Genomic DNA, 24,286 nt, shown 5'->3' on the forward strand with positions numbered 1-24,286 from the left:
CGATGGCTTAATGGGTAAATTAGCTTTTTGGCGTACTACTGAACTTACATGCTGGGAAGGTCCCAAGTTCAATCCTCTGTCTGTGGTGAGATATTTGATCTCAGCAGGTGTAACTTTAGGGACATTTCTCTTTGTCTCAGTGCCAAAAAAGATTGACTTGTGTTCTTGCATCTGATTACTGTTTAATGTCTCCACTAGAATCATTAAGTATGTTGTCACATTATGAACGTCCAGACAATACTAAATTTGAACACAGACCATTGAAATGGCTGCTGAAAATCATGTGACCATTGGTATTTCGAACTCCAGACAGTCCTGAGTTTCAAGAAAATACCTAATTAAATATGGACATTCACACCATGGACAAAACAATGTTGAATGTGTTTTAGATGAATGTGAATGGATCCCATCAGCTTTCCATTATAGTATGAATGTCCCTCATCCAAACTAGACTGGGTGAATTTCAAGGTTTCAAACGACAACACAAAGGACAGAATTTTCCCCCTCGTTGGGGGGGGGGGAAGTTAAGGAGCAGGTGCGCCTCTGATTGGGGGCGGGCCGCCATTTTGCGCGGGCAGGCCAATTAAGGCCTGCCCAGCGTGATGTCTACAAGGAAGTGCTATGCGCTCCCTGTGCGGACAGGGGGGAATTCCCTGAGCCGAGAGTGCGCTCTTTCACGCATGCGCGCAATAGAGCGCACTCATCTCCCTGAGGCTAAGTGCTGCCTCAGGGAGATCAGCTCCAAAATAAAAAATCTTAAAAACAGAAAAAACAAATTTCCCTGACATGTCCCCTCATGTGACATTGTCACATGAGTTGGAACATGTCTTTCACTTTTAAATACACTTTTATTAAATTTTTAAAAACCTACATGAAACCTCATCCCGCCTGTGGATGAGGTTTCATGCTTTTTCCAATGCCCACTAGGGCTCCCGGCCTGTCCACCAACCTTAAGGTTGAATGGGCAGGTCCACTAATCATGTTAATTACTTTGTCAATGGTCTCAATAGGCCATTGACAGGTCGGCAGGTGCACAGCTGATTCGGCTGAGCCCCCGCCGACCTGAAAATTGAAATGAGGCGGGGTGACGTCGGGAGTTCCACCCGATATCATCCCACGTCATTTTATGGGTTGGTGAGCGGCAACCGCCCCCGCCCCCGCTCGCCAACCAGGAAATCCTGGCCCAGATGTGTAATCAACACACTACCCTTTTTTTTTGGAAAAATGACTTTGAATTTATACAAGTCATATGGCGAAGAAGCCATTTTATTGCCTGCTTTTAAAATAACAGCAGAAGCTGTTCTGCGGACAGAGTTCCATTAGAAAACCATCAGAGCAGCTGCGAGTCATCTAAGCAGCCAAGATAATAAGCCACAATACCTTGGAAGTGGGAGAATGACAACCCCTGCAGTCCAATCCACCCCAACCTGTTCCAACTCCCAAGTTCACCTGAGAACCAATTTCCTGGAAATTCAACTACAAGAAGCCACTCGGCTTACTGAGAATCTTCTACTTTACAGGATCTTCACTTCAACTAAAGCATCAATTCATCTAAGAAACTACAGGCCTGCCACGAAAGAGACTAAGACATTCATAAATTGTATTGTTTTACCTTCATCTGTATCTAATCTTTGTGTGGTAGTGTGAGTAAAGTGAGTGAGACATCACGTCTTAAACATCCAGGGCAAGTGTGTGATAATAAATAGCCTGCTTATTTTTTTAAACTCACAAAAATATTCCTGCTGGGTATATTTAAATTGGGACAGTCACTCTGAGGGTAAGAAAACACACACCTTTTACGTACAAACATATTGATTACGGGCAGTAAAACGCAAATTCTGTCCATGACAACGTACATCAAAAAGACATGATCAAGGTCACCAATGTGGGTAGGATTTCATGTTCATCGGGCGGGCGCACGCCTGACCCAATCGGGCGTAAAATCACGCGTGATAATGTCGGGCAAGCGTCCCAACATCATCGTGCACTCTCGTGATCTTTTGGTTGGTGGGAACACGCCAGAGTTGGCAGCATGCCTGCCAACAATTGAGAGGCCTATTAAGGCCCTTAAGCAATTAATTAATTCTATTTTTCGCTGCCCGTTTAACCATTAGGTTAGCAGGTGGCCTTTGCATTTTTAATGAAACCTCATCCACGGGTGGGATGAGGTTTTCAACAGTAAATAAAAATCCATTAAATATTTTTCACCATCATTTTAAACATGTCCCTCTTCATGTGACTGAGTCACATGTGGGGACATGTTTATATAATCTTTAAAATCTTTATTTTCATTTCTCCAATTCTCCAGCTCCCTGAGGCAGCTCTGTGCCCTTAGGGAGCTTTCAGCACGTGCTCCCCCATGTGTGTGCAGACTTCTGCGCTCACCCTCCTCCCGCCCCCATCCCAGCAGCGCTGAGCATTTCAGCGTGCTTTTCACGCTGGCTAGCCGTTAATTGGTCAGCCAGCGTGAATTCACGGTCGGGGGCCGATCGTGGGCATGGACCTTTTCCCAGCCACGCCCACCTGACAAACAGATAATCCTGCGCCATGAGTCAGCAATTTCCTGTGTGAAGTCTTTATGCACGACAATACATTATGAGACAACATGATTGAATGTTAGTTACATTGCTCCCACATTTCATGCAAATGTATTTACTCAATATTGCATGGGTGACATATTTGGGCAGCTAAGGGATATTTGCATTTATAACATTCTTAAACAAAAAAAAAGAGATGCAAAATTCAGCAGAGTCTTAAGTTATTCTCTACATGAATGTGTTTATGAAAGCAACACCAGGAAGAAACAGACGTCTTATCTGTTGAATGTACCTAACACTGAGGTTTGCATGTTGCAGGGGGAAGAAAAACCTCAGCACATGTTTCTGAGAATGCAAGTAAAAGGACAATGTCAGATGTAGAAGTGATCAAATTAAACCATTTTGTTAAGGAAACAGATAGTTTACAAGTAAATAAATATTTTTTTATTTCCACACATTGCACAACAGTGTAGCCAACCTCACTGCAGAATGTCACAAAAAGAAAAAACCCTAAGAATAAAACATCTTTACAAAGGCTCACTTCACCATTTTTTTAATACTTCAGTATAAATATGTATAAATATCTTAATATCCATTGTGTTGGGAATGTTGTGAGAAATATATATTGAAACTATATTTAATTCCCATATTGATATAGGATTGGCTATGAAGCTGTAGGAGGACCCATCACTCAAAAGATCATCCATTTGTCTGGTTTGGCGGGTAGGGACAGTTTGGCTTGCAATCCCTGCAGAATGGCTTTCAGAGAGTTTGAAAACTCTGAATAGCCACATCCTGGAGCTCAAGGGCAGAGGCCTGCTGGTTTTACATGTTTACTGAGTAGTTTGACTAGGGAATTAATCTGAGTTGCTATATGAAGCTGCCATTTCTGAGAACTGAGGTGACAAATACAGATGTTGTCTGCCATTTCTGTCAGGCTAAATGTACACCGTCATACAATATGGTCGTAGCACTGCATGCTGGATTTTTTGCAGTGCTGCCTCTAGTGTTCCCCAGGTGTGAGGCTGGGATGTTGATCAATGAATCCTAGGCCCATTACAGTAATAATCTTTGGCTGGCAAAGTATAGTCCAGAGACAATCCATGTGGATGATCCAGATATGTTACAGTGTTATATTCCTCAGCAGCACAGTTGCCCATGTAGACTTCAATTCTGTGGCTATTAGAATAGTGTCTTCTGTGAGTCATCAATAACCTTTCCTGTTGTCCTCAGAAACCGTGATGGCATCATATGCAGCAACTCAATACGGGATGTTGAGAGTTCATCTGTGGAAAAGAGATACTTTCATTATCATCTTTGAATTACATGTAATGTGTATTTATAATAAGACTGTTGAAGAAGAAAACCACAACTTTACATGGAACAGAAATGATTATGGACCTGTGTTGTTTGCAGATGGTTTACAGGAATTTACTACATGCCAACGTGCATATTAGACATTTTGTAAGCATTTCTGTGATCTCACTGGTTTATGATTGACATAATGTTCAATCTTTTGTAATCAGTTACCAGATTCAGCAGCAGATGATATTAGTAAGGAAAACACTAGAGTACTATGAAAGATGTATAAACTGGACACTTTGAAAATAATGGTAGAACTGGGCAGTCAACATAGATTTATGAAAGGGAAATCATGTTTGACAAACCTGATAGAATTGTTTGAAGCTGTAGCTAGCAGAATAGATAAGGGAGAACCAGTAGATGTACTGTATTTGGATTTTCAGAAGGTTTTTGAAAAGGTTCCACATAAGAGGTTAGTAAACAAAATTAGAGCACATGGGATTGGGGGTAATATACTGGCATGGATTGAAGATTGGTTAACGGACGGAAAACATATTAAGAATAAACACACTGGTTTATGATTGACATAATGTTATTCTGAGGTTGGCAGACTGTAACTAGACTGCAAGGCTTGGGCCCCAGCTATTTGCAATCTATATCACTGGTTTGGATGTGGGACCAAATGCTATGGGCAGAATTTTTAGGTTGGCGTGCAGGTGCGCACCTGACCTGATCAGATGTGAAATCGCGCGAGATGTCATCAGGCGAGCGTCCCAACGTCATCCCGAATTCGCGCAATATTTTGATCGGGCGCGTGCAAGTGTCGGGGGCATGCACAAATGTTGGAAGTGCACCCACCGACAATTAAGACAATTAAAGTTGTTGAAGTTCCAGTTGTCTCCGATTTTTCATGGTCCCTCCAACCTTACGGTTGGCGGACGGGTGAATCTGCCAGGCGGACTTTGTATTAAATGAAAGGAAAATAATTTATGGACAGAATTTTTAACATGCATATGTTCAGGTAACTGATTGGACAATTTTTTCATGATTTTAAAATCTTTATTTAATTGCTTTGAAGTCTTCAGCTCCCTGAGGCAGCTCTCGCCCCACCAATATGTTGAAATTTCACTTCAGTAACCTCCTTATCATATTTCTTGTATACAGGGTACTCTCGCAAATGATCTGTCTTTTGAATGCATTCTGTAGATAAACATAATTGACTTTACAGACATGTTACGTTATTAGGGTTATGGCCTACCATCTGTTACCATTCTCCAATGCAGTAGGTAAAATAGCTCAATTTTCTACTGAGTCGAGCATCTTTACATTTAAATGTCTTATTGTTCTATCCGATGTGGTTAAAAACTGAATCAAGCTGAAAGGTGGATATGATTGGGCAGTATCTGTACCTGGTTGCTACTGGGTGTCACCTACGACTCAGTTGGTATAACTCCCATTCAAGTCAAAACGGTGCAGATTCAAATCCAACTTGACACGAGTGCAAAATCTAGGGGGGGAAGCACTGCTACTGCAGGACAGTGCACTATTGGAGGTTTCATCTTTCAAGTGAGAAATCGAGGTTCCTTTTGCCCTTTCGGGATGATGGAAAAGATCCCATGTCACTACTTCATAGAAGAGCAGACGATTTCTCTCATTTCCTGGTCAATATTTATCCCTTATACCGTTGGTCAATATCACACTGCTGTTTTTAGCAGCTTGATGTGCACAAATTGTCTGCTGTATTTCCTACAACAGTGACTATGCTTCAAAAGTATTTCATTGGCTGTAATGTATTTTTGGCCTTCCTGAGGTCATGAAAAGCACTGTATAAATGCGTCTTTTTTCTTTCAAGCCTATTTAAATGTCTTGACCCCAACAAATCTGAAAGCAGCTGCAGTGTCCTAATTTAATGCTTAACTTTTCTACATTTTCATAACATTTCCTCAGCTAAGCATTTTATTGTTTATTTAGCATTAGGCTTAAATTTTGTCAAAATAAAATAAATCAATAATGCTCCATAAATTATACCCTTGAGGTTAAAAGTGAAATATTTTATTGTGTGGTTCATCCACTTTATGACTTTTAGAAGGCCTTCAACAAAGGATTGAGAACTTCATGAAAATTTCAGCAACACAATAAAATAGTGTGTTTATATTTTTTCCACTCTAACGAAATGCAAAAAAAGAATTTTTAATTTATGTGAATTCTACTTTCAACGTTTTTGCCTTATTTAATATATTTTATTCTTTACTTCAGATCTGTTGAATTATATACAGTTCAGAAAGGTTAGTTGGATAGCCTGCTGCCACACTCAATCTGTCATTGGGAGTGTGTGAAATTTAGATAACTTTCTCTAGTTCCCTGCACCTCCATCTGGTGCCTACATCAGCTGGCTCAGATGATTAGTGGTGTGTATCGGTTCGGAAACTGTCACATCCCAGAACTCAAGGCACAGCAGACTAGAGTAACTGTATCACTTCCGTCCACTGAATTTATATAAACCTGCATTTGTAGCTGTTCCATGGAAAAGACGTGCATTGTACAAGTTCTTCAAACTCTTCATTAAAAATTATACAAATGAAGTAATGGGGGAATTCTAGCCTCCAAAGGCGAGTGTATTTTGTGGGGCGGAAGGGGGAATGGTTTAAGAGCTCTAAAATTGACAATACATTGGGAAGCTGTGCCAACTTGCCAACCCCTGCATTTCACTGCAGCACATTTGACTGCATGTGGAAAGTCCTCTCAGGAGAGGCAGATCGCCAATTTACATATAGGTGATCAAGAGCATTTTTAATGAGTTTTCAACTTTAACTGTGAGTACAAATGTTCCTCAGGATTCCTGGAATTCGCCAGTGAAAGCAAAGCCAAGACCACAGCGGCAGTTAACGTGGCTGAAGAAACAACAATCAGAAATTCCCATAAGTACTGAAACCTCACAGCTGAATTTGTGCCTAAGGTTTTTGTTCTCATTACTTTTCTGAAAGCTTACTGTCACTACTTCATAGGTGATTGCTACTACTTTGGAGGTCATTTTCATTATTTTGGAGGTGACTTTCACTAGTTGGGACCTTGCCTGTCTGATAAATCAGATCAGTATGGGTACCACTTATGCTGTTTCAGGTTGGACCTCAGATGAGTTCCAAGATGACCAGCAGGAAGAGCACCAGCAACAGGGGACAAGCAGCTGGAGCAGTATCAACTTTGTCATAGACCTGTCATTCCACAGGAAAGAGGAGGTAAACAGAGTTGTGCATGTCACAGGAGGTGGTACCCACAACACAGCGTACAGGCAAAGGATCAGCTTCCTGAGCAAGTCTGAACACCAGTGGCTTAGGGACTTGTGTCAGGTGCTGCCAGACAAATGTAGCCTGCTAGAAGCAGGCTTCCAGGGGTCAGCAGGAGACATTGGCAGGATCTCGCAGTTTGCTGCCCACAAATACACCGCACAGGTGATTGATCCCATGTTTGCCAGTTATGTACACTTTGAACCCAATGATGACAGCACTGTTCAGGTTTGCATTTCTGGATGGTTTCCATCAGGTTCAGGATGCCATCAACTGCATGCATGTGGCAATCAATGAACTCCCCAGATCACCCAGGGGTGCATGTGAACTGTAAGAGCTTCCACTCCATCAATATACAGCTGATGTGGAACCACAAAAAGATGATTATGCAGTTATGCACAGGATTTTCAGAGCGCAGCAATAATGCTTTTGTCCCACACTCTTTGCACCTCAGAACATATTCACCGGCTGGCTACTTGGAGACTACGGCTGCGCGCGTAAAACATGGCTGATGACAATCAATGAGGCCCAAGAGCACTATAACCAAAGCCATATGAAGACGGAAAAAGTAATTGAACTAGCAGTCGCCATGCTGAAGAAGCATTTCGGATGCTTTGATAGATCCGAAAGTGCCCTTCAATACTCACCAGCCAGGGTCTCCAAAATGATCATGGTATGCTGTTGGTTCTGCACCACATGGCCTTCTCATGACCCACCCACTTTCTGTACTAGCAATGAGCTGGAGAGAATTTCACTGGGTGCTGAATGGCCAAGGCTAGTGTTTCATCAATCCTATTTAAAGTGGAATACAGAGCATGTAAGCCATTGATTAGGGTCTGCATGCACCCGTTTGATTGCCATGGTGGACAAACACATCACACAATTATGTACCTCATGTTCGAGAGGGACTCCTCCAATCTCTCTGCAAGTGTGCACATTGTGGTTGGAAAGCCTGTCTGTGCAATGGACATTCTTTGCTGCTGTTCCAGAAGTATCCTCTTTTTTTAATTCATTCACGGGATGTAGGCTTCGCTGGCTGGGCCTGCATTTATTGCCATTCCTAGTTACCCATGAGAAGCTAATGGTGAGCTGCCTTCTTGAACCACTGCAGTCCATGTGGTGTAGGTAGTGATGTTAGGAAGGGAATTCCAGGATTTTGACCCAGCGACAAGTGAAGGAACAGCAATATATTTCCAAGTCAGGATGGTGAGTGACTTGGAGGGGAACTTCCAGCTGGTGGTGTTCCCATCTATCTGCTGCCCTTGTCCTTCAACGTGGTAGTGGTCGTGGGTTTGGAAGGTGCTGTCGAAGGAGCCTTGGTGAATTCTTGCAGTGCATCTTGTAGATGGTACACACTGCTGCTATTGTGTGTTGGTGGTAGAGGGAGTGAATGTTTGTTGATGTAGTGCCAATCAAGCGGGCTGCTTTGTCCTGGACAGTGTCAAGCTTCTTGAGTGTTGTGGGAGCTGCACTCATCCAGGCAAGTGGGGGGTTTTCCATCACACTCCTGACTTATGCCTTGTAGATGATGAACAGGCTTTGGGGAGTCAGGAGGTGAGTTACTCATCACAGGATTCCTAGCCTCTGACCTGCTCTTGTAGTCACGGTATTTATATGGCTAGTCCAGTTCAATTTCCGGTCAATGGTAACCTCCAGGATGTTGATAGTGGGGGATTCAGTGATGGTAATGCCATTGAATGTCAAGGGGCGATGGTTAGATTCTCTCTTGTTAGAGATGATCATTGCCTGACACTTGTGTGGCGCGAATGTTACTTGCCACTTGTCAGCCCAAGCCTGGATATTGTCCAGGTCTTGCTGCACTTGAACATGGACTGCTTCAGTATCTGAGGAGTCGCAAATGGTGCTGAACATTGTGCAATCATCATCTCTTTCTGGATGGCCCCCAAGATTCAGCATCTTCATCCAACTGAGCAGAACGTGGAGCATCCTGTGTTCTCTGAGGCAGTCTCTCCACCACCGACCCTGCCTTCACCATCTTATTCTTGCTCACTTGTGATGTGAGAGACACCAGGTGAAAACCCAGCTATGTGCCTTACTGGTCCTACCAAGCTGGTGCATAGTTTGCACAGCTCCTATGATGATGCACCCTCAGAATGTGTGTGGCCTCCTCTGAGGAGGATTTGCATCCACTTGGATCAGTTCCTACAGTATGCTTGATGGCCCTGTGGGAGATCAAAGACATGAATTACAGAATCACAGACTTGTTACAGCGCAGAAGGACGCCATTCAGCCCATCATTGTTGTAAAGCGTTGGGCAGAGTTCCACAGATCTTATTAAGGTATTCATGGTGGCAGGTAGTTCAATGGTAAGTATTTATTAACTACTAGAAACTATATACAGTAAAGGTCTAAGCTAGGAGCTGTCTCCATGCTTGCTTCTACACAGGGCTCTGTCCAACACTACACTGACCCCCAGGTGCAGATCATGTGTTCTCATAAATTACTGTGTGGGTGGCACTATAGTCAGTCCCAAGTTAACCCTTCATGTGCCAAACCCTTATACTACACCTCCCCCTAAGACTTTATCCAACATACTTACAAGTTATCCCAGTTTACCCCATGTATTACTTCGTTACAACTACCGCATCACCCCCCTGAAGTCTCTCAGTTCATAGGTTCAGGCAGTCTGGAGGCCTTATAACCCTTCCATATCTTGTTCTCAATACTGCCGGAGGAGCGGTAGGCCCTTTCACCACAGGTAAATTTTGTTGAACGAGAGCTTGTTTTGTCATCTGGGTGTCTTTTAATTCTCTTTTTCCATTCTTTGGCATTGAATAGCTCTTTGTCTATTCCCCAATTGCAATGATGGATGGCGGTTGGTTTATCCCACTCTTTACGGGCTGGACATACTCTGGGCTTGTCTCTATAGCGTTTATTTCTCTTCTTCCTTCATGTGGCTCACCCTAACATACACTGGGATGGAAGATGGCTCTTCCTGATGTGAGGTTGTGACTTGGTAGTGAGCTTATCTTTGCGTACGGCTGTGTGGTGTGCTGTTGGATGACTGCTACTCGGTTCCAGCATCATTTGTGCACTGTCATGCTGGCTCTGTCTGCTCTGTGGTCTTAGGGTTTATCACTCCAACTGGCATCGGAGCCGGAAGTTGAGGCTGTTCTCGCTGCTAGTTCCTCTTGACTGTCATCTACTTGGTGTCGTCGTAATCGTCAGTCCATTGGCTGGTCTGACCAATGAGGTGCTTTTGGCATCCTGCAACAAAAGTAGACTATCTTGCTTTGCAAAGGGAGAAGACAACTCAGAGCTGAAGTCCCAGTCAAGAGAATCTTTCTTGTTGGAGCTCTTGGGAACTTGCAGTTCTATATAATTTATTACAGTGATTGTCTTGACATCTTCTGCCATTCTGAGGAGATTCGGGGCTAAACAGGTACCTCTGCTCAAGAGAGAAAAAGATTGTTTGCGGATGAAGTACATCAGCTTGAAGATTTGTTTGCCGCCATACCTTAATGGTTTCAGAATCATGCCCATGACTGATTCCTCCTGGCCCATAAAGTGGTAAGTCTGTTAGTCTTGGTCAGAGGTCTCTCAGCCACGGTTCTTTGTCCAATAGAAACATAACACTGGCCCCTGGATCTAATTTAAAGTTTGTGAGATGTCCATTAACCGAGATATCTGCATTTCAGAACGAAATTACAGGATCTTTAACCTCACACAAGAAGCATGGTTGTGTGTCCTCTTGATGTGCTGTCTCAACCTTGTGAATTCTCTTGGGATCTTCTGTGCATTTTGATGTATTGGCCTTGCACAGTTTCGATTACATTGAAAGCGTTGGCCTGAAGTTGCTGGATATTGATCACACCTGTGGAGGCACTTTTCTCCACAGAGCTAGCATGGTCACTTTAGTGGTCAGTCAGGGTATTGCTTCCCTTGGCCTGGAGTGTCCCTCCCTCTGTGCTGTTTCACTAACTGGACAATGGGGTTTACTTTGTACCGCAGTTTGCTTTCTCCCCTTAATATAGATCTGTGCTGCAAACGAATTTCAGATTGCCTGACAATCTGGATGGCTTTCTCAAGGGTTAGATCTTCTTTCACTTGAAGCAGGTCTGAGAGTGTGTCATCCGCCATTCCTATAACTATTGAATCGCTGATCAGCTCAGATATCAGGTCACCATAATCACAGCTTTCAGCCATTCTGTACAGCTCGGTAATGAAGAAATTGGCAGGTTCTCCTGGCTACTGGACACGTTTATTCAATTTAGCCCTTTCAAGTATTTTGTTCCTTCTGAAGTTAAAATAAGCATTGAATGATTTTAAAACGTCATCACATTTTGCAGATGATTCGTTGATTCCGTGCCTAGCAATTGTTGGTTATCGGGCCTACCAAATAATGCAGTGAGTTAATTTGTTCAGCTTCTGTCTTTTTATCCAGACCTGAAGCAATCTTATATCTAAGGAATCTCATTCTCCACAGTGCTCAATTTTGTGATTGATCTGGGCCTTGGATAAGTCCAAATTGATCTGGAAGGGTGGATTTCTGATCCATGGTTAAAATTTTAAATTGCAGGTTCAGCCTTAGGATTCCAAAGATCCAAGATGGTGCTGCCATATGCTTCTTCGCAAAGGATTTTCCTGCTCTTGCTGATTTAGGTGGACTCCCACAGCGATGGCATTCGCAATTTGTGTTTTTCAACAATGGCTACCTGGATTGACTGCTTAGCATTCTTCCTGCTTTAACACAATGTTCTCAGGTCTTGAAAACATCAAATCTCAGCTTTTGCTAGGTTTTTAAAGCTGCCTACTCAGTCGCGATTAATGTTTAATTAACTTCTTTTTCTTTGTTCGGAGTGAGCTTGGCTACCATGTGGTCAGGTGCCTACTCATGAATCAGTTTTCTCGTACTGCAATTTAAACAATTTCTGATCACTGCAGTATTTAACTTTTTTCACGACTTATGATGTCCAGGAATTTTAAATTCTTTAGCTCACCCCTGCTAGGCCTGCTGACTTTGCACACTCTATGAGTATTGAAGGTGGATTTTTAGAAAATTCAATGGCATCTTCTGCTGCAATGATGAATTTAATTTCTGCCTTCAGCTTCCAAACCTTTCTTTGGAGCTTTTCTCTGGTGGTTGGCAATTTCCTTCTGCACCCTCACTTCTTGAAATTTTCTTCAGGTCAAAAAGCTTCTTTGATTTTTCCTTCAGTTTTCCAGGATTTTTCTTCTATGAGGTTTTGAGTTGTTGCATTCGCTGCCACTATGTTGTAAGGCGTTGGAATAGTTCATTAGATCTTATTAAAGTATTCATAGTCTTAGGTAGTTCAATATTGAAACTATATACATAGGTACAGTAAAGGTTCAAGCTGGGAGCTGTCTCCATGCTTGCTTCTACACAGGGCTCTATCCAACACTACACTGACCCCTAGGTGCAGGTCATGTGTTCTCTTACATCACTGTGTGGGCAGTACTATACTCAGTCCCATGTTAACCCTTTATGTGCCAGACCCTTTTGTGTCTGCACCAGATCTCCAAATGAGCAATTCAGCTAGTGCCATTCCCCTGCCTTCTCCCTGCATATTCTTCCTTTTCAGATAACAGTCAAATTCCCTTTTGAATGCCTTGATTGAACCTGCCTGCACCACATCCTCAGGTAGTGCATTCCAGACCTTAACCACTAGCTGCATGAAAGTTTTTTCATGTCACTTTTATTTCTTTTGCCAATTACTTTAAATGTGTGCCTTCTCGTTCTCAATCCTGCCACAAGTGGGAACAGTTTCTCCCTAAATATTCTGTCCTGACCCCTCATGATTTTGAATACGTCTATCAAGTCTCCTCTCATCCTTATCTTCTCCAAGGAAAACAGTCCCAACTTCTCCAATCTATCTTCGTAACTGAAATTCCTCATCCCTGGAACCATTCTCGTGAATCTTTTCTGCACTTTATCCAATGTTTTCACATCTTTCCTAAAGTGCAGCACCCAGAACTGGATGTAATATTCCAGCCGAGGCCAAACTAGAGTCTGTTACAAGTTCAACATAACCTCCTTGCCCTTGTATCCTATTCCTCTATTAATAAAGCCTAGGATACTGTGTATTTTATTAAACATGCACTCGACCTGTCCGGCCACTTTCAATGATTTATTCACATATACACCCAAGTTCCTCTGCTCCTGCAACTCTTTTAGAATTATACTCTTTATTTTGCATTGTCTCTCCATGTTCTTTCTACCAAATGAACCACTTCACATTTCTCCAGTGTCTAGTGGGGTTCCAAAGGGATCGGTGTTGGGTCCCTTGCTGTTTGTGGTATATATAAACAATTTAGACTTGAACGTAGGAGAGTTGATCAGTAAGTTCGCGAATGACACGAAAATTGGTGGGGTGGTAAATAGTGAGGAGGATCGCCTTAGATTACAGGAGGATATAAACAGACTGGCCAGATGGGCTGATCAGTGGCAAATGGAATTTAATCCGGATAAGTGTGAGGTGATACACTTGGGCAGGACAAACAAGGCACGGGAATACATGCTGAATGGTAGGACCCTGGGAAGTACCAAGGATCAGAGGGACCTTGATGTGCATATCCACTGGTCCCTTAAAGTAGCAGGACAGGTAGATAAGGTGGTTAAGAAGACATATGGGATACTTGTCTTTATTAGACGAGGCATAGGATATAAGAGCAGGGAGGTTATGCTGGAACTGTATAAAATGCTGGTTAGGCCACAGCTAGAGTATTGCGTGCAGTTCTGGAATCCACATTATAGGAAGGATGTGATTGCACTAGAGAGAGTGCAGAGGAGATTTACCAGGATGTTGCCCGGGCTGGAGAGTTTTAGTTATGAGGAGAGATTGGATAGACTGGGGTTATTTTCCCTGGAGCAGAGGAGATTGAGGGGGGACATGATTGAGGTGTAGAAAATTATGAGGGGCATAGACAGGAAGGAACTTTTCCCCTTGGTGGAGGGATCAATAACCAGGGGACATAGATTTAAGTTAAGGGGCAGGAGGTTTAGAGGGGACATGAGAAAGAACTTTTTCACCCAGAGGATGGAGGGAATCTGGAACTCACTGCCTGAAAGGATGGTAGAGGCAGAAACCCTGATAACATTTTAGAAATATTTGGATGTGCACTTACAATGCCATGGCACACAAGGCTACGGGCTGGTGCTGGAAAATGGGAGTAGAATAGTTAGGTACTTGTTTGACCTGCACAGACTCAATAGGCCAAAGGGTCTTCTTCTGTGCTGTAGACCTCTATGACTCCACATTGAACTTAATCTGCCACTTCTCCACTCATTCCAGCAATTTGTCTTATGTCCTTTTGAAGTTCTACACAATCCTCCTCACAGTTCACAATGCTTCCAAGTTTTGTATCATCTACAAATTTTGAAATTGTGCCCTGTACATCAAAGTCTAGTTCATTAATATATATCAGGAAGAGCAAAGATCCCAACACTGACCCCTTTGGAACTCCACTACAAACCCTCCAGCTGGAAAACATCCATTAACCATTACTGTCTATTTCCTGTTACTCAACTGATTTCGTATCCATGTTGCTACTGTCTCTTTTATTCCATGAGCTATAACTTTGCTCACAAGTTAGTTGTGCAGCACTGAATCAAAAGCCTTTTGGAAATCTATGTACACCACATCAACAGCAATGCCCTCATCAACCCTCTCTTGTTACCTCATCAAATAACTCAAGCAGGCTAGTTAAACACTTTTTTCACTTAAGAAATCCGTGCTGGCTTTCCTTAATAAGCCTGCATTTGTCCATGTGACTATTAATTTTGTATCAAATTATTGTTTCTAGGAGTTTCCCCACCACCGAAGTTAAACTGGCCGTAGTTGCTGGGCTTATCTTTACACCCTTTGTTTAAACATGCATGTAATATTTACAATTCTCCAGTCCTCTGGCAGCACCCCTGGGCTTAAGAAAGATTGAAATATTATGACCCATGCCTCCGTAATTTCCACACTCACTTCCCTCAGTATCCTTGGATGCATCTCATCCGGTTCTTGTGTTTTATCAACTTTAAGTACTGACAGCCTATCTAATGCCTCCTCCTCATCAATTTTAAAATCTTTTAGTATATTAGTTACTTTCTTTTTCACCATGACCTATGCAGCATCTTTTTCCTTGGTAAAGTCAGATGCAAAGTATTCATTTAATACCTCAGCTACGCCCCCTAGCTCCATGTGTAAATACCCTTTTTGCTCCCTCATCGGCCCTACCCCTCCTTTTGCCACCCTTTTTACTATTTATATGCCTATAGAAGACATTGGGGTTCCCTTTTTTGTTAGTTGCCATTCTCTCTTCATATTCCCTCTTTGCTTCTCTTATTTGCTTTTTCACTTGCCCCCCTGAACCTGGTTCTCCATTGTATTGTCCATCTGACATCTTCACTTTAATCCCTATATCTTTTGTCATCCAGAGAACTCTGGATTTGTTTTCCCTACCTTTCCCCTTTGAGGAAATATACATTGACTGTGTCCAAACCATCTCTTCTTTGAAGGTAGAATTGTCCAAGAATATTTGAATTTTTCATTAAGCACATGATCATATTTCACTGGCTGCTGACATTAAGTTAACATGAGTGAGAGTTGTATGCCATGTGGCTGTATGATATTTCATTCTTTCACCAGGTAACTGTGAGGTCCCCAACTTCGGTGCTCAAGCACGCTGAGACTTGGCTGATCCCCAGCATGTCCTCCTCTGCAGATGTTAGTAGTGGAATTGCTGGCGGACCACCACCAGTTTTCTGCCTCTTCCTGGTGTTGTTTGCTCTCTTCCCCTGCAAGGAGGGAAAGCAGAGACCTATGACTGAAAGTAATAGCATGTGTTGAACAGATGGGTGAACAGTCTTCATTTGTTGAGGGTGACTGTTTAGTGTGTTGGTCTTGTGCCCTACCTTACCATTAGTAACTCTGGTCTGACTCTGGTAGGTTACTACAAAATTACTTTATTTACACTAGTACACTATATACATGATGAGCTACCAGGTAGGTACATCTCTTGGGTACAGACTATTCCATCTGCTCTGCAGAGTCTCTAGCACATGACTGCTGATGTCTCTATTACATCATAACTATTAATCCGTTATACTATAGTGACTATGAGGGAGAGGTGTGACATTACGTTAAGATGAGGATGGACAGATAGATGATTGTGAGCAAGTGTGCTGACCCAGAGGGGTGGGTGCAGCTGCAAGGTAAGTCGGTGGGAGGAGTGATGTGCAGAAAGAGGCTTAGGAAGGCAGAGTGAGGGAGTTGGGGCGATACCCACATCAGGATGTAGTTGAATGTGCCACTGTACTCACCTTTTTTGTGCTGATTAGGTCACTAAACCACACACCTCCAGCCGCTTGTTGCTTTCAGTGACATGCTTCTTCCCACAGCATCAGGTTGAGGGAGGCATCTGTGAAGTGCAGCCTTGCCACATTAGGACTCCATTAGGACAATTGTTTCCTCTCTTCTTTTGCTTCAAGAATCCATCAACTGTTATCTTTGTAGTGACCTTTAAATAGTGCAGTTGCAATCAACCATGGGTTGTCATCAAGTCCATCCATCCTAGTTGATCAGGAAAGGCAGATGTTGATGCAACTCCAGTGGCTAAATTAATCCCCTGTATTTACTTTGCGCCCCCGCCCATCCTGCAAAATTTGCCCCCAATGTGCAAATAATCCATTGTTCTGTTTGGGATTTTTAACTATTTTGTCAGCAGGATTTGGATTTAGCTTAATGATAATCATTCAGCTGACATGGGATTAAATTCATGCAGCATATCATGTACTAAACAACCATATACCAAGGCCTTGTCTTCCTCTTCACGTGGATACAAAAGATCCTGTGACATTATTTTGAACGAAAGCTTGGAATTTCACATAGATGTCCTGGCCAATACTTATCCATCAACCAGCATCGTTAAAATAGATTATCTGGTTATTATCTGATTACTGTTTGTGCAAAAAACGTGCTGTGTGCAAACTGGCTGCTATGTTTCAACATTACAACAATGACAAAATAAAAACAGAATTACCTGGAAAAACTCAGCAAGTCTGGCAGCATCGGTGGAGAAGAAATCAGTCAACGTTTCGAGCCCTCATGGCCCTTCAGCAGAACTGAAGCATAGTTTCAACAAGGGAGAAATATAAATTGGTTTAAGGTGGGTGGGGGGGAAGAGACACATTGAGGGTGTGGTGTGAGCAGATAATCAAAAGATGTCAGAGACAAAAGGGTCAAAGAGGTGTTGAAGGTGGTGGTCTTTGTCTGAGAAAAGTGCTAATTAAGAATGCAAGACAGGATATTCAAAGTACAGCTCTAGTGGGGGTGGGGTGGAAAGACTAAAGGTTTTAGTTTTAGATTTAAAAATAATGGAAATAGGTGGGGAAAGAAGAATCTATATAAATTATTGAAAAAAAAGGCAGGTGGGGGGGGGGAAAAGAAACGGGGTGGGGATGGTGGGAGGGGGAGTTTAAGATCTAAAGTTGTTGAATTCAATATTCAGCCCAGAAGGCTGTAAAGTGCCTAGTCGGAAGATGAGGTGCTGTTCCTCCAGTTTGCGTTGGGCTTCACTGGAACAATGCAGCAAGCCAAGGACAGACATGTGGGCAAGAGAACAGGGTGGAGTGTTAAAATGGCAAGCGACAGGGAGGTTTGGGTCTTTCTTGCGGACAGACCGCAGGTGTTCCGCAAAACGGTCGCCCAGTTTGCGTTTGGTCTCTCCAATGTAGAGGAGACCGCATTGGGAGCAACGAATGCAGCAGACTAAGTTAGGGGAAATGCAAGTGAAATGCTGCTTCACTTGAAAGGAGTGTTTGGGCCCTTGGACGGTGAGGAGAGAGGAAGTGAAGGGGCAGGTGTTGCATCTTCTGCGTGGGCATGGGGAGGTGCCATAAGTGGGGGTTGAGGAGTAGGGGGTGATGGAGGAGTGGACCAGGGTGTCCCGGAGGGAACGATCCCTACGGAATGCCGTCAAGGGGGGTGAAGGGAAGATGTGTTTGGTGGTGGCATCATGCTGGAGTTGGCGGAAATGGCGGAGGATGATCCTTTGAATGCGGAGGCTGGTGGGGTGATAAGTGAGGACAAGGGGGACCCTATCATGTTTCTGGGAAGGAGGAGAAGGCGTGAGGGAGGATGCGCGGGATATGGGCCGGACACGGTTGAGGGCCCTGTCAACGACCGTGGATGGAAAACCTCGGTTAAGGAAGAAGGAGGACATGTCCGAGGAGCTGTTTTTGAAGGTAGCGTCATCAGAACAGATGCGACGGAGGCGAAGGAACTGAGAGAATGGGATGGAGTCTTTACAGGAAGCGGGGTGTGAGGAGCTGTAGTCGAGGTAGCTGTGGGAGTCGGTAGGCTTGTAATGGATATTGGTGGACAGTCTATCATCAGAAATTGAGACAGAGAGGTCAAGGAAGGGAAGAGAAGTGTCAGAGATGGACCATGTGAAGATGATGGAGGGGTGGAGATTGGAAGCAAAATTAATAAATTTTTCCAGGTCCCGACGAGAGCATGAAGCAGCACCGAAGTAATCATCGATGTACCGGAGAAAGAGTTGTGGGAGGGGGCCGGAGTAGGACTGGAACAAGGAATGTTCCACATACCCCATAAAGAGACAGGCATAGCTGGGGCCCATGCGGGTACCCATAGCCACACCTTTTATTTGGAGGAAGTGAGAGGAGTTAAAGGAGAAATTGTTCAGTGTGAGAACAAGTTCAGCCAGACGGAGGAGAGTAGTGGTGGATGGGGATTGTTGGGGCCTCTGTTCAAGGAAGAAGCTAAGGGCCCTCAGACCATCCTGGTGGGGGATGGAGGTGTAGAGGGATTGGACATCCATGGTGAAGAGGAAGCGGTTGGGGCCAGGGAACTGGAAATTGTTGATGTGACGTAAGGTGTCAGAGGAATCACGGATGTAGGTGGGAAGGGACTGGACAAGGGGAGAGAGAAGGGAGTCAAGATAACGAGAAATGAGTTCCGTGGGGCAGGAACAGGCTGACACGATCGGTCTGCCAGGACAGTTCTGTTTGTGGATTTTGGGTAGGAGGTAGAAGCGGGCCGTCCGAGGTTGGGCGACTATCAAGTTGGAAGCTGTGGGAGGAAGATCTCCAGAGGAGATGAGGTCAGTGACAGTCCTGGAAACAATGGCTTGATGTTCTGTGGTGGGGTCATGGTCCAGGGAGAGGTAGGAGGAAACGTCTGCGAGTTGACGCTCAGCCTCCGCGAGGTAGAGGTCAATGCGCCAGACAACAACAGTACCACCCTTGTCAGCGGGTTTGATGACAATGTTGGGGTTGGACCTGAGAGAACGGAGTGCAGTGAGTTCAGAGAGAGACAGATTAGAATGGGTGAGAGGAGCAGAGAAATTGAGACGGCTAATGTCACGCCGACAGTTCTCAATGAAAAGATCAAGAGAAGGTAAGAATCCAGAGGGAGGGGTCCAAGTGGAGGGAGAATATTGGAGGTGGGTAAAAGGATCCGTTGAACGGGGAGAGGACTCCTGCCCAAAGAAGTGAGCACGGAGACGAAGACGGCGGAAGAAGAGTTCAGCATCATGCCGAGCCCGAAATTCATTGAGATGAGGGCGTAAGGGTATGAAACTAAGTCCTTTGCTGAGCACTGAACGTTCAGCATCGGAGAGGGGAAGGTCAGGGGGTATAGTGAATACGCGGCTGGGGCTGGGATTGGAAGATGGGGTGAGGACGGAGGGACAAGCAGGGGTGGAGGGTCCCCGATGGGTGTTGGAGTCGATGAGTTGTTGGAGGCTCCAACAACTCATCGACTCCAACACCCATCGGGGACCCTCCACCCCTGCTTGTCCCTCCGTCCTCACCCCATCTTCCAATCCCAGCCCCAGCCGCGTATTCACTATACCCCCTGACCTTCCCCTCTCCGATGCTGAACGTTCAGTGCTCAGCAAAGGACTTAGTTTCATACCCTTACGCCCTCATCTCAATGAATTTCGGGCTCGGCATGATGCTGAACTCTTCTTCCGCCGTCTTCGTCTCCGTGCTCACTTCTTTGGGCAGGAGTCCTCTCCCCGTTCAACGGATCCTTTTACCCACCTCCAATATTCTCCCTCCACTTGGACCCCTCCCTCTGGATTCTTACCTTCTCTTGATCTTTTCATTGAGAACTGTCGGCGTGACATTAGCCGTCTCAATTTCTCTGCTCCTCTCACCCATTCTAATCTGTCTCTCTCTGAACTCACTGCACTCCGTTCTCTCAGGTCCAACCCCAACATTGTCATCAAACCCGCTGACAAGGGTGGTACTGTTGTTGTCTGGCGCATTGACCTCTACCTCGCGGAGGCTGAGCGTCAACTCGCAGACGTTTCCTCCTACCTCTCCCTGGACCATGACCCCACCACAGAACATCAAGCCATTGTTTCCAGGACTGTCACTGACCTCATCTCCTCTGGAGATCTTCCTCCCACAGCTTCCAACTTGATAGTCGCCCAACCTCGGACGGCCCGCTTCTACCTCCTACCCAAAATCCACAAACAGAACTGTCCTGGCAGACCGATCGTGTCAGCCTGTTCCTGCCCCACGGAACTCATTTCTCGTTATCTTGACTCCCTTCTCTCTCCCCTTGTCCAGTCCCTTCCCACCTACATCCGTGATTCCTCTGACACCTTACGTCACATCAACAATTTCCAGTTCCCTGGCCCCAACCGCTTCCTCTTCACCATGGATGTCCAATCCCTCTACACCTCCATCCCCCACCAGGATGGTCTGAGGGCCCTTAGCTTCTTCCTTGAACAGAGGCCCCAACAATCCCCATCCACCACTACTCTCCTCCGTCTGGCTGAACTTGTTCTCACACTGAACAATTTCTCCTTTAACTCCTCTCACTTCCTCCAAATAAAAGGTGTGGCTATGGGTACCCGCATGGGCCCCAGCTATGCCTGTCTCTTTATGGGGTATGTGGAACATTCCTTGTTCCAGTCCTACTCCGGCCCCCTCCCACAACTCTTTCTCCGGTACATCGATGATTACTTCGGTGCTGCTTCATGCTCTCGTCGGGACCTGGAAAAATTTATTAATTTTGCTTCCAATCTCCACCCCTCCATCATCTTCACATGGTCCATCTCTGACACTTCTCTTCCCTTCCTTGACCTCTCTGTCTCAATTTCTGATGATAGACTGTCCACCAATATCCATTACAAGCCTACCGACTCCCACAGCTACCTCGACTACAGCTCCTCACACCCCGCTTCCTGTAAAGACTCCATCCCATTCTCTCAGTTCCTTCGCCTCCGTCGCATCTGTTCTGATGACGCTACCTTCAAAAACAGCTCCTCGGACATGTCCTCCTTCTTCCTTAACCGAGGTTTTCCATCCACGGTCGTTGACAGGGCCCTCAACCGTGTCCGGCCCATATCCCGCGCATCCTCCCTCACGTCTTCTCCTCCTTCCCAGAAACATGATAGGGTCCCCCTTGTCCTCACTTATCACCCCACCAGCCTCCGCATTCAAAGGATCATCCTCCGCCATTTCCGCCAACTCCAGCATGATGCCACCACCAAACACATCTTCCCTTCACCCCCCTTGACGGCATTCCGTAGGGATCGTTCCCTCCGGGACACCCTGGTCCACTCCTCCATCACCCCCTACTCCTCAACCCCCACTTATGGCACCTCCCCATGCCCACGCAGAAGATGCAACACCTGCCCCTTCACTTCCTCTCTCCTCACCGTCCAAGGGCCCAAACACTCCTTTCAAGTGAAGCAGCATTTCACTTGCATTTCCCCTAACTTAGTCTGCTGCATTCGTTGCTCCCAATGCGGTCTCCTCTACATTGGAGAGACCAAACGCAAACTGGGCGACCGTTTTGCGGAACACCTGCGGTCTGTCCGCAAGAAAGACCCAAACCTCCCTGTCACTTGCCATTTTAACACTCCACCCTGTTCTCTTGCCCACATGTCTGTCCTTGGCTTGCTGCATTGTTCCAGTGAAGCCCAACGCAAACTGGAGGAACAGCACCTCATCTTCCGACTAGGCACTTTACAGCCTTCTGGGCTGAATATTGAATTCAACAACTTTAGATCTTAAACTCCCCCTCCCCCCATCCCCACCCCGTTTCTTTTCCCCCCCCCACCCGCCTTCTTTTTCAATAATTTATATAGATTCTTCTTTCCCCACCTATTTCCATTATTTTTAAATCTAAAACTAAAACCTTTAGTCTTTCCACCCCACCCCCACTAGAGCTGTACTTTGAATATCCTGTCTTGCATTCTTAATTAGCACTTTTCTCAGACAAAGACCACCACCTTCAACACCTCTTTGACCCTTTTGTCTCTGACATCTTTTGATTATCTGCTCACACCACACCCTCAATGTGTCTCTTCCCCCCCACCCACCTTAAACCAATTTATATTTCTCCCTTGTTGAAACTATGCTTCAGTTCTGCTGAAGGGCCATGAGGGCTCGAAACGTTGACTGATTTCTTCTCCACCGATGCTGCCAGACTTGCTGAGTTTTTCCAGGTAATTCTGTTTTTATTTTGTTTTGGATTTCCAGCATCCGCAGTAGCTTTTAGCTTTTTGTTTTTATCTTACAACAATGACTACAATTCAAAAGTACTTAATTAACTGTAAAACACATTTGGACATCCTGAGCTTGTACAAGTTGCTATACAAATGCAAGTTCATTTTTTCTTTTATTTTAAATAGGACAGTACCTCTCTTAAATAGTGGACAGGGAATTTTAGCGCCCATTGTTACCACCAGCAGTAACACTGAACTTGTAATTCCTAATCATAAACTGAAGTACTGTTATATCTAGCTGAAGCATTGACAGTATAAGCAACCAAAGCCTGCACATTAGTTAAACTGCTTCATTGGCTGTAAAGCATCTTGGGATGTCCAGAGTTCATAGAAGGTGCTACTTAAATGTAAGTTTGCACTTTCTATGTCACTTCAAGACAGTGGAATTTGTTAAGGCATTCTAGTAATCTACTTAATATGTTGAATTGGTTTAATTCATTCGAACCAAAAACATTGGGGGAGGACGGAAGCTGTCAGGAGAGCAGTAGGAGGCTTGATTGACAATTTACCTGGCCAAGGCTGTGCACTGAAAGCTGGACGGATTCCTGTCTAGTTGGGGCACAAGCATCATCTTCAGAATATTGGAATGGGAAAACTCACAGAACAAGAGATCTTCTCTAATAAAACAGTAATTACTGGAAATACTTAGCAGGTCCAACAGCATCTGAACTTCATCTAATGAGAGGTCACAGACCTGAAACATTAACTCTATTGCTCTCTCCACAAATGCTGCCAGACCTGAATATTTCCAGCATCTTCTGCTTTTACTTCGGACTTCCAACATTTGCAGTATTTTGCTTTTGCAGAAGAAATGCATGTGGGAACACCTGAGATTACAGTATCCAGTACATTGAACAAATTTCATTGTTACAACTCCTGGTTCACACTATTGTATGACTAGATGGTGAGTAGTAAAGGTACTTTCCATATCATGGAAGACACAGGATACTTTACTGGAGAGACTTGCAATTCTGAACCCAACAGAGTAATTAGTATAGACCTGAAATTTGTAATTACCATACACCAACCTTATGTTTGATGAGAGGTAACCAAAATCATTAGTCTCTGTAGAATAGTAAACCGCCAGTAGTTTGTATATGTGAAAGATTTAGAAGCTGTATTTTGTGACAGTTTTAATTTGAATATTTTACAACAGATAAATAGAATTCCATCAAGTTACTAGATCACCCGACAACCATTCCTGTTGTCTGCTTGAAAAGCTAATTGCCAATATCTGCTTCTTCAAAATGAATATCTAAATACTTAAGGCTTTTTTTTTTTTTGCAAGCCCTTTATTTTTATTGGCCCAAATTTTGCATTCAGTGGCTAAGCAAAGCTGCACAGACCTTGAAGAAAGTTGCGCTGAGTTATCTAAGCTGTGTGGTAAGAACTTTAACTTTCCCATGCAACTGATTGTAGCATAGTTTAATGGGGGATTCCCAATGTCGAGTTGCAGTGACGTCATCAAGCTACCAAAGCAGCCAATCACATAAAACAATTCTAACAGACAGCCAACCAGGGAATGACACAAATAATCAAATCCTTTCTAAAGATTTTACAGAGAGCGAAATAAAGGGCAGAAATTTTTGCTCGGCGGGCGGGTGCACGCCTGACTCACCCAAGTATGAAATGACTTGTGTTGAC

The 24,286-nt window shown here is 44.3% G+C and overlaps 1 long non-coding RNA gene across 1 annotated transcript in view; it reads right to left on the bottom strand.

Annotated features, from left to right (window-relative positions):
* Positions 1-3,097: 3,097 nt before the first annotated feature.
* LOC144693277 (uncharacterized) overlaps positions 3,098-24,286 on the bottom strand; it is a 43,305-nt gene continuing 22,116 nt past the window's right edge. The window contains exon 2 of the long non-coding RNA XR_013579503.1: positions 3,098-3,823. This is a non-coding gene — a long non-coding RNA (uncharacterized LOC144693277). The remainder of the gene's footprint in view (positions 3,824-24,286) is intronic.

This window comes from Cetorhinus maximus, chromosome 18 (assembly GCF_964194155.1).
Source record: "Cetorhinus maximus chromosome 18, sCetMax3.hap1.1, whole genome shotgun sequence".
Classification (NCBI taxonomy): Eukaryota; Metazoa; Chordata; class Chondrichthyes; order Lamniformes; family Cetorhinidae; genus Cetorhinus; species Cetorhinus maximus.